Below are 12108 nucleotides of genomic sequence, written 5' to 3'. Positions count from 1 at the left end.
TAGTTTTAGCATTCAACTCTTTTGACTTGAACTCCCTTGCAGAACTCGTATCCCCCTTTAAAGTACAGCTGCCACAGGTCAGTGTATGATTTTTTTAAAAATTCCTCTTTCCTGGTCCTGATTTCCTGATCTTTGGGCTATAAATTGCACTGTGTTTAGGGCCTCTCCATCTTACCTCTAAATTTGGAGCATGTGTCTAGGTGAAAACAGATACAAAACAAGCCAAAATAAAAAAGTAAAACCCAAACTAAAGCACCACCCTTCATCTGTCTTTACAATCTTGGCTTGTCTAAGTGCTTCATTTTCTAGCGTGTGACCTATCCCATTTCCCAGCACTTGAATCTGTTGCCATTTTCTAATCCTATTTACCCCATTATCTCATCAATGACCAGTTTCTTTTACCAGTCTCATTGCATGATGCCTTGAAAACTAGTTTTTCGTGTATTTTGGCCAATTTGGGGGTTTGGGGTTTTTTTGTTTTGTTGGAAGGATTCGTTTACTTGTTTGTTTTTTGGTTTGTTGTTGTCGTTTTAGTTTTTATTAAATGATCTTGGCTGGAAGCATAAGTATGATGCCATTTAAAAAAATTCCATCCAGGATTGAGGAAAGATGGCAGAGAAGTAGGGGCCCCTATTTCAACTGGTCTCCGGAATTGGGCTGGATATCTACCAGACCACCCTGAGCACCCACGAAACCAGCCTGAGATGTAAGAAGATCTAGATCTCTACAAGCAGAATATCGTAGGCGGTGGTTTCAAGGTCCGTAGGCAGATATCGGAGGATAAACGGCAGCGGGAGGGAGCTTGGCCGTGGGGATCCTACACCACCGGTGAGCAACAGTCTCACGCACTGGGGACAGGGCACAGACTCACAGACCGGTAGCGGTGGGGAAAGGACTTTAGGGCAGCCCCGGGGGCGGAAACCTGGCACAGTGGGGTCGCGCGTGCGATCTGGGGGCGGCTGGCAGTTTTAGAAGCACAAAGGGCAGAGACGTGCCCCGACCTGGTGGCAGGACTGGGGGCGCTGCAGAGGGGCGCACAACCCAGGACGCTGCAGTTTATAGCAGCACGGACAGAAACGGAGACAGTGTGGCCTGGAGAGAGCACTGAAGAACAGACTGCAGTCTCTCTGCTCTGAGGCAGAGGGTTGGAAACGGTTTCTTCTGCTCTGACTTGCGGAAGAGATGTGGAAAGCCGCCAGGGAAAGCTGCCAGAGAACAAAACCCCCAAAAAACTGGTTCCCACTGAGCCCATCCCCCACCACAGGGGGGCAGGGCAACTCCACCCAAACAGGGTTGCCTGAGTAACAGCGCAGCAGGTCCCTCCCCCAGAAGACAGGCTGGGAAAACAAGAGGCCAGCAACCCTAAGGTCCCAAGAAAACAGCTGCATCTTGCTTGGGTTCTGGTCAATAATTTGGACTCTATACATTCCCTCAAACACCCAACAACAGAATGATTAGGAGGAGGAACCCCCAAAATAGAAAAGACTCGGAGATTATGACTTATGCTGCAGATTTACAAATGGATGCAGATATAACCAAGATGTCGGAGATGGAATTCAGGCTAGCAATTGTGAAGACAATGGCTAGAATGGAGAAATCAATTAATGGCAACATAGAGTCTCTAAGGGCAGAAATGAAAGCTGAATTGGCAAAACTTAAAAATGTTATCAATGAGATCCAATCCAATCTAGATAATCTAATAGCTAGGGTAAGTGAGGCAGAAGAACGAATAAGCGACCTGGAAGACAATATAATAGAAAGGGAAAAGAGGAAGACAGGGAAAAACAACTCAGAATCCATGAAAATAGAATCAGAGAAATAAGTGACATCATGAAGTGTTCCAGTGTCAGAATAATTGGAATCCCGGAAGGAGTGGAGAGAGAGAGAGGACTAGAAGATGATTTGAGCAAATCGTAGCTGAGAACTTCCCTAATCTGGGGAATGAAACAAACATTCATATCCTAGAGTCAGAGAGGACCTCTCCCAAGATCAAGGAAAACAGGCCAACACCCTGACATGTAATAGTAAAACTTGCAAATCTTAGAACCAAGGAAACCATCTTAAGGGCAGTTAGGGGGGAAAGATTCCTTACGTGCAGAGGGAGGAACATCAGAATCACGTCAGACCTATCCACAGAGACCTGGCAAGCCAGAAAGGCCTGGCAAGACATATTCAGGGTACTAAATGAGAAGAACATGCAGCCAAGAATACTTTATCTGGCAAGGCTTTCATTTAGAATGGATGGAGAGATGCAGAGCTTCCATGACTGGCAGAAACTGAAAGAATATGTGACCACTAAGCCGGCCCTGCAAGAAATATAAGGGGGGTTCTATAAAAGGAGAAAGACCCCAAGAGTGATATACAACAGAAATTTACAGGGACAATCTATAAAAAGAATGTCTTCACAGGCAACATGATGACAATTAATTCATATCTTTCAATAATCACTCTCAACGTGAATGGCCTAAACGCTCCCATAAAATGGCACAGGGTTGCAGATTGGATAAAAAGACAGGACCCATCCATATCCTGTCTACAAGAGACTCATTTTGAACCTAAAGATACATCCAGACTGAAAGTGAAGGGATGGAGATCCATCTTCCATGCCAGCAGACCTCAAAAGAAAGCCGGGGTGGCAATTCTTATATCGGACAAATTAGATTTTAAACTAAAGTCTGTAATTAGAGACACAGAAGGACACTGTATCATTCTTAAAGGGTCTATCCAACAAGAAGATCTAACAATTGTGAATATCTATGCCCCCAACATGGGAGCAGCCATCTATATAAGCCAACTGTTCACCAAAATCAAGAGTCCTATTGATAACAATACGTTAATTGTAGGAGACCTCAATATTCCACTCTCAGCAATGGACAGATCATCTAAGCAGAAAATCAACAAGGAAACAAGAGCTTTGAATGATACACTGGACCAGATGGACCTCATAGATATTTACAGAACATTCCACCCTAAAACAACAGAATGCTCATTCTTCTCGAGCACACATGGAAACTTCTCCAGAATAAACCACATACTGGGTCACAAATCAGGTCTCAACCGATACCAAAAGATTGAGATTTTTCCCTGCATATTCTTAGACCCCAATGCTTTAAAAACTGGAACTCAATCACAAGAAAAAATTTGGAAGAAATTCAAACACTTGGAAGCTAAAGGCCACTCTGCTCAAGAATGTTTGGGTCAACCAGGAAATCAAAGAAGAACTTAAACAATTCATGGACATCAATGAGAATGAAAACACATCAGTCCAAAACCTATGGGATACTGCAAAGGCAGTTCTAAGGGGGAAATACATAGCCATCCAAGCCTCACTCAAAAAATAGAAAAATCCCGAATTCACCAACTAACTCTACACCTTAAAGAACTAGAGAAAAAGCAACAAGCAATGTCTAAGTCATGCATTAGAAGAGAAATAATTAAAATTAAAGCAGAGATCAATGAATTAGAAACCGGAAACACAGGAGATCAGATCAATGAAACTAGAAGTTGGTTCTTTGAATTAATAAGATCGATAAACCACTGGCCAGACTTATCCAAAAGAAAAGAGAAAGGACCCAAATTAATAAAATTATGAATGAAAAGGGAGAGATCACGACTCACACCAAGGAAATAGAAACAATTATTAGAAATTATTATCAAAAACTATATGCCAATAAACTGAGCAATCTGGATGAAATGGAGGCCTTCCTGGAAACCTCTAAGCTGCCAAGACTGAAACAGGAAGAAATTGACAACCTGAATAGGCCAATAACCAGTAACAAGATTGAAGCAGTGATCAAAAACCTCCCAAAAAACAAGAGTGCAGGGCCTGATGGATTTCCTGGGGAATTCTACCAAACATTCAAAGAGGAAATAATACCTATTCTACTGAAGCTGTTTCAAAAAATAGAAACAGAAAGAAAACTTCCAAACTCATTCTATGAGGCCAGCATTACCTTAATCCCCAAACCAGGCAAAGACCCCATCAAAAAGAATTTCAGACTGATATCCCTGATGAATATGGATTCCAAAATCCTCAACAAAATCCTAGCTAATAGGATCCAACAATACATTAAAAGGATCATCCACCACGACCAAGTGGGATTTATCCCCGGGATGCAACGGTGGTTCAACATTCTCAAATCAATCAAGGTGACAGAACACATCAATAAGAGGAGGGAGAAGAACCATATGGTCCTCTCAATTGATGCAGAAAAAGCATTTGACAAAATACAACATCCTTTCCTGATTAAAACTCTTCAGAGTATACGGATAGAGGGAACATTCCTCAAGTTCATAAAATCCATCTATGAAAAATCCACAGTGAATATCATCCTCAATGGGGAAAAGCTAAGAGCCTTTCCCTTAAGATCAGGAACACGACAAGGATGCCCACTCTCGCCACTATTGTTCAACATAGTACTAGAAGTCCTAGCAACAGCAATCAGACAACAAAAAGAAATAAAAGGTATTCAAATTGGCAAAGAAGAAGTCAAACTCTCTCTTTTCGCAGACGACATGGTACTCTATGTGGAAAACCCAAAAGACTCCACCCCCAAATTACTAGAACTCATCCAGCAATTCAGTAATGTGGCAGGATACAAAACCAATGCACAGAAATCAGTTGCTTTCTTATACACTAACAACACAACTGTAGAAAGAGAAATTAGAGAAACGATTCCATTTACAATAGCACCAAAAAACATAAGTTACCTCGGAATAAACCTAACCAAAGAGGTAAAGGATCTATACTCTAGGAGCTACAAAACACTCATGAAAGAAATTGAAGAAGACACAAAAAGATGGAAAAATAGTCCATGCTCATGGATCGGAAGAATAAACATTGTTAAAATGTCTATGCTACCCAGAGCAATCTGTACCTTCAATGCCATCCCGATCAAAATTCCAATGACATTTTTCAAAGTGCTGGAACAAACAAGCCTAAAATTTGTATGGAATCAGAAAAGACCCCGAATCGCCAAGGAAATGTTGAAAAAGAAAAACAAAGCTGGGGGCATCACGTTGCCCAATTTCAAGCTCTATTACAAAGCTGTGATCACCAAGACAGCATGGTACCGGCATAAAAACAGACATATAGACCAATGGAACAGAATAGAGAACCCAGATATGGACCCTCAACTCTATGGTCAAATAATCTTTGACAAACTAGGAAAAAACATGCAATGGAAAAAAGACAGTCTCTTCAATAAATGGTGCTGGGAAAATTGGACAGCCACATGAAGAAGAATGAAACTCGACCATTCTCTAACACCATTCACAAAGATAAACTCAAAGTGGATGAAAGAACTCAATGTGAGACAGGAATCCATCAAAATCCTAGAGGAGAACATAGGCAGTAACCTCTTTGACATTGCCCACAGCAACTTCTTTCAAGATACAGCTCCAAAAGCTAGTGAAACAAAAGCAAAAATGAACTTTTGGGATTTCATCAAGATAAAAAGCTTCTGCACAGTAAAAGAAACAGTCAACAAAACAAAGAGGCAACCCACAGAATGGGAGAAGATACTTGCAAATGACACTACAGATAAAGGGCTGGTATCCAAGATCTATAAAGAACTTCTCAAACTCAACACCCAAAAAACAAATAAGTGAAAAAGTGGGCAGAAAATATGAAGAGACACTTCTCTGAAGGAGCCATACAAATAGCTAACAGACACATGAAAAAATGTTCATCATCATTAGCCATCAGGGAAATTCAAATCAAAACCACCTTGAGATACCACCTTACACCAGTTAGAATGGCAAAAATGGACAGGGCAAGAAACAACAAATGTTGGAGAGGTTGTGGAGAAAGGGGAACCCTCTTACACTGTTGGTGGGAATGGAAGTTGGTACAGCCACTTTGGAAAACAGTGTGGAGGTTCCTCAAAAATTTAAAAATAGAGCTCCCCTATGACCCAGCAATTGCACTTCTGGGTATTTACCCCAAAGATACAGATGTAGTGAAAAGAAGGGCCATATGCACCCCAATGTTCATAGCAGCAATGTCCACAATAGCCAAACTGTGGAAAGAGCCAAGATGCCCTTCAACAGATGAATGGATAAAGAAGATGTGGTCCATATGTACAATGGAATATTACTCAGCCATCAGAAAGGATGAATACCCAACTTTTACATCAACATGGATGGGATGGAGGAGATTATGCTACGTGAACTAAGTCAAGCAGAGAAAGTCAATTATCATATGGTTTCACTTATTTGTGGAACCTAAGGAACAGCATGGAGGACATTAGGAGAAGGAAGGGAAAAATGGGGGGCGGGAATTGGAGGGAGAGATGAACCGTGAGAGACTATGGACTCTGAGAAACAAACTGAGGGTTCTAGAGGGGAGAGGGTGGGGGATGGGTTAGCCCGGTGATGGGTATTAAGGAGGGCATGTACTGCATGGAGCACTGGGTGTTATATGAAAACAATGGATCATGAAACACTACATCAAAAACTAATGTATGGTGACTAACATAATAAAATTTAAAAAAAAATTCCGTCCTTTACCCCCTCATCTCACCAGAAGTCAGGCTGGTAAGTTTTATTTAACATTCTCAGAGGATTATCCCTCCTTTCTCAAGCCCTCCATTAAGTCTAAGTTCAACCTACCTACAGCAGAGCAACATTCTCTTCACTGACTCTCCCACCATGTTTATTTCCTTTTGCCAACCTGCCTTCATTGATATGGCCCCAGTCAACGATTCTAGCCCCTGGGAGTTCCAATAGTCACCGTGGAACCCATGAGCACGAGGACATGCTTTGGGACAAAGAGGTCTCTCTCAGATTTGGGGTTGGTTTTGTTTATGCAAAGCCAGATGGAAAGTGGAAGAAATTATGTGAGTACTTCAAGTCAAGAAAATAGCATAGCCTCCATTCGTTGGATATTTTAGATAAACAGTATTTGAATTCCATAGGTGTGCAATTGCCTCATTGTTCCATTTGTAGCGCACTTGTGGGAAGAGATAAAGCCTCAAGTTCTCCTGATGCCTATGATCCTTACAAGGTGCTTACCGAACATAATGTTTTCACTTATTTTGATTTTTTTTCTTCAGGTTTAGATAACATAAGCTGAATAATGGGGAATAAGGTGGTGAAGAGCCAAATATGTAAAAGCACTTGACATCAAATAATCCCAGAGAATTAACTAGCACATTAAACTAACATCTAGAATTTGCTATGACAAACATATGCCAGTTCCCAGTTGACTGTGTCTTTCTTAAACATATGTTATAGAAGCTGTTTATAACATTTGTATTTCTGATCACACATTGGACATTGTGCTTCAGATGATCAATGAATGCCAAATGAAAGAAATAAGTGGATCGTTTGGTCCTTTTTTGTGGCTTTCGAAAGACTAGAGGGATTTTTTAGCAGTATGTTACTCATAATACACATATTCATTAATTTATTCTCACAAGAAAATATTAGAACAACCCGGAGAACATCTGGTATATTTAGCCTCTGTTTTTTCGCATGCTCCCTCTTCCAAAAACTTTTAATGATAAAGTCACTGATATGGAGACCATGTATTCTAAGGCTTTAGGCTAATGTTTCTTAAGCATCCTTCAAATCTACCTCAAATAAGCCCCATTGGATCTAGGGGTAATGTGTAGACATAGATATTGGCAGCTCTGATCCTCACAGAAGAGGAGCGAGTCCACTGCCTCCACCTGCCACAAAGGAAGGTTCCTGCCAGTCTGTTCTCACTGCAGGAGATCGGCCCTCACTTCTCCGGGGAAGAACAGATCATATGGTTAGCTCATCTTACACATGAGGTACTTGATAAGGCCATAAAAACCTAGAACTACAGGGTTTCATTTTCATAATTACCAAACAAGTCCCTTTAATAAAGGAAGAGAACTCTGCCTCTCTGCAACTTGACAAGTAAAGCTTTATTTTCTCATCTTTTACTGTCTCCAGTGTGCTTACCAATGGAGAGATGGAGCTCAAGTGTGACTGTCACAAAGGCCAGCCTCAGGCCCCGCTGTAACTACACTGGCTAGCTGGCCACTGTGTGCAGGGCAAGGCTAAGGGCTCGCCTGGAAGCCATTCAAGTTTCACATTGTAGCGTTTAGAAAGAGAAGCTAGAGATACAGAGATATTTTAAAGGCCGTTAAAGAGAGCGAATGTATGGGGAGAGGAATACAGTGTGCTAAGAATTGTAAGAACCTTTGGTCCTTTTAAATTTTGCACAGTTTTTTATGAGAGAGCAGTAAGAGGGCAGGAAAGAAACACTGCTTGTTCGGCAGCAGGCTTTAGCATGAACGCTGAGTCTGAAATACCACTGCTTATTCTCTGAAGGGGACTCCAGTAAGTCTTCCACTTGGGCACATACCTTTTTTTTTTTTTTGGTCTAGTGAAAAAGAATAAATGGTAGTCCCCTGAAGAATAAAAATAAGATGTTATTTTTATTTTTTTATTTTATTTTTATTTCCATTTTATTTTTCTATTTTTTTGTGGTGAAAAAATTTAGCTTTAGCCAGCTGGTCTCAGTTCAGATGATCCCAATTTTGTTGGCAACATCCAAAGCATCATAGTCAGCAGCCAGTTGAACATATACTTCTCTCCTTTGGGCCTGATCAGGAGGTTGACCTTGGCCACATCAGGGTCATAGAGCTTCTCAGCCTTTGTGATCTAGTGCCTGTTGGTCTTGACATCCACAATGAACACAAGTGTGTTGTCTTCTATTTTCTCCTTGGCTGACTTGGTAGTCGGGGGTGGGGGGGGGCTTGATGATGGCACAGTGGTCAAGCTTTTTTCTCCTTGGGGTGCACTTTCAAGGATATTTGGGCTGCCTTTGGAGATGCAGGGTCTCAGGCTGTGGGAATACAGGTGACGCGTGGATTTTCTGGTTTTTGTGACTGTGGATGCCTTTCAGCATCGCTTTCTTGGCCTTCAAAGTCTTTGCTTTGGCTTTGGCTTTGGGAGGGGCCAGGGCTTCCTTCTTCACCTTCAGTGCCATCTTCATGAAAGGGGTATTGTTTTCCATTTCAAATTATGCTACTACTGGGGTGCCTGGCTGACTCAGTTAGAAGAGCATGCAACTCTTGATGTCAGGGTCATGAGTTCACGCCCCACATTGGGGGTAGAGATTACTTAATAAGTAAAAATGTATTTTAAAAATTTATGGTAGGGGATGCCTAGGTGGTTCATTTGGTTAAGCATCTGCCTTTGGTTCAGGTCATGATCCCAGGGTCCTGGGATCGAGCCCTGCATCAGGCTCCTTGCTCAGCGGGGAGCCTGCTTCTCTCTCTGCCTGACACTCCACCTGCTTGTGCGCTCTCTCTTTCTCTCTGACAAATAAAATCCTAAAATAAAATTAAAGAGGTTTCTGTTATTTAAATAAATAAACAAATTTATGGTAATATTTAAGTATTTTCTTTTAGGCTCTAGTCATCCTTAGCCTTTTACAGACTATAAAAACCAAGAAATACTACTGTTAACTTATCCAGAAAAATCAGTACCCTGGTGTAGCGGTGTATAAGTGAGGCACATATGGTCTTTGAGGTGGAGGGTATGAGAAAAGGAAAAATAATGGAGGCATAAGAAAAATGAGTTTTATTAAGTGGCCTGAGAGAGAGCTCAGAGTTGTAGCATTTTTTTGTAAGCAAGTGGTCTGTCTGTGTTGTCAAAATATAAAGGAGGTTTATTCACATCTCAACCCCTGGCCAGACAAGGAGGACAATATAAAAACAAAGAGAAATAACTGAGTAAAACTTCAGAAGCCAAAAAATTAATAAATATTTTGAAGAATAGTACAGAGATCTCCTTATGCCTTGGTACCATGGAGCCTGCTGCCTTAACGTAAGTCACAGAAGGTTGCTAGGCAATGCATGTCCTGGTGCCTGTCAGGTGACTGTTATTCTTTATAGAATGCCTATCTCTGCCTTCTGAGACAAACAATTGCATTTTGTTTTTCAAGGATACAATAATAGTTTTTGTTTTTTTACCATTTTAAGGCTGTGATAGCTCAGTCTACGTACTTTTCTTGAGAATTACATGTGTAATCCTATCAAAAACTAGACCATAAGAAAAGAAGATAGAGAAATGTCACTATTAGAGATGTTTTTCAGAGAGTTGATGAAGGAAATGGGGATTAATCCTGATGTTAATGTAATTTATGTGCAGAGCTCCTCCTAACATATGTCCCTGGCATCTTCCAAAGTCACATGGTCGGCAGGGGACAAACACCATTACTGAGAACATTTCGAAGTGCTTAGAACAGAAACCTAAATGAATGCATGGAACACTGACCGTGAAATTGCATTTTCATATTGAGCATCACCTTACTTTTCCTGTAACATTATGCTTATATTTCTTTATTACCTATATTCTTTCTTCACTGGTCTATCTATACCTGAATGTCAGCTCCCTGAGTTTGGTGGTTTTACTCTTATGCATCTCTGCATTAGTAGAGCACAGTGGCATGTTTCACACATAGTCTAAAGCATATAAATGTTTGCTGGAACCAAAACCACACAGACACAATTATAGTGGCATAAATTTAGTGCCAACGTACTTTTATTTTACTTTTGCCTTATATGTTCTCAGACATAAAACTTTCTTCCTAAAAATATTTTAACTTTGAATATTAATTTTGTGAATAGGCTAGAATAAAACATATATTTTATATTTGACTTTCATAGATATAAGTAGCCTAGTCTATACATAGAAATGTTTGCCCTTTGTTACTCCTATTCTTATAAGAATAAACTGGACAAACTGAAAATTAATGACTTTTCTTGGGCCCATCAGAGGACTGAGATCACAGAGCAAACTCCTACCTCAAAATCTGAATAGACAAGCATATCCAGAGAGACACATCCAAGATCTGTTTACCTGGAGAAGAAGTTAATGGGAACCATAACTGGTAGGCAGATGTCAATAGCAACTTCAATGAACAGCTGGAGGCTGGGTGTGGATTAGCATGAGAGGGAGAAATTCTTGGAGGGCCACAGTCTTAGGAGACCCTCTACACTTTTATGGGCTCTGTCTCCAAGAACATTATCAGACTGTAATGGTGAGATTCAATAAAGATCCCCTCGTGGCTCTGGCAAGGAAAAGAGAAGAGTAACCATTGTGAAATCTATTCTAAGCCTGCTCCATAACAAAATTCTACAGGGAAGGGGACTTTCCAAAGCCTATCATAGCTAAGAGGAGGGAATTACTTCCATCCCAGCCTCCTCCAGTCTTCCTGAGTCATATAAGGCAGTTGGGGGTGGGGGAGCACAATCAGTAAGATTCAGGGCTTCAAGGAAATCAAATGCAGCCAGGAAAGGCAATATGGAGCTGAGGGGGTGAGTGGAAAGCTGTACCACTGGAGAAATTCTTGCAAAGGCCACAATACACAGGGCCATTCAAAGACAGATTTAACCAAAAAACTGTAGAATATTCTCTCATTCCCATATGTTACTGCTTCCCCAATAGAGCTCCAGTATAATAAGAGTGGATGACAGTTGAAAGAGCCACAAGACAGACCCCCCTGAGGAAGTATACTTAGGGAAACTGAAATTCAAGAGGAGAAAAAAAAGTAAAGACGTTTTAAGAGTTAGAAATGTCTGGCAACTACAACTACACCAAACATTAGGCACAGGTGAACTCCTAGGAAGATTAATCTAAAAAAACACTAAATGCAAATAAAACACACACACACAAAATGCCTGTTTACCTTACTTCCCATTACCTGATATAACATGTCCAACATTCAACACAAAATGAAAAGGCATGCTAAAAGATAAGGGAGAACAGTCTGAAGAAATAAAACAAGTGTCAGGATGAGAATTACATAGGACACAGATGTTGAAATTATTAGAAAGGAAATTTAAAAATAACTATGATTAATATGTTAACAGTGGTAGTGGGGGAAAAATGACAATATGAAAGAATGGATGTAGATGGGTAGAGTAAGCAAAGTGATGAAAATGTTAAGAAAAAAATCAAAAGCAAATGCTAGAAACAAACAAACAAAAAAACAGTATCAGAAATGAAGAAAACCTGCAGGGGCACCTGGCTAGCTCATTTGGAAGAGCGTGCAACTCTTGATCTCCAGGTTGTAAGTTTGAACCCCATGTTGGGTGTAGAGATTAAAGAAAATTTTAAGAAAAG

The sequence above is a fragment of the Zalophus californianus genome, chromosome X (genome assembly GCF_009762305.2).
Source record: "Zalophus californianus isolate mZalCal1 chromosome X, mZalCal1.pri.v2, whole genome shotgun sequence".
Lineage (NCBI taxonomy): Eukaryota > Metazoa > Chordata > Mammalia > Carnivora > Otariidae > Zalophus > Zalophus californianus.
Note: the sequence above shows the minus strand (reverse complement) of the source record.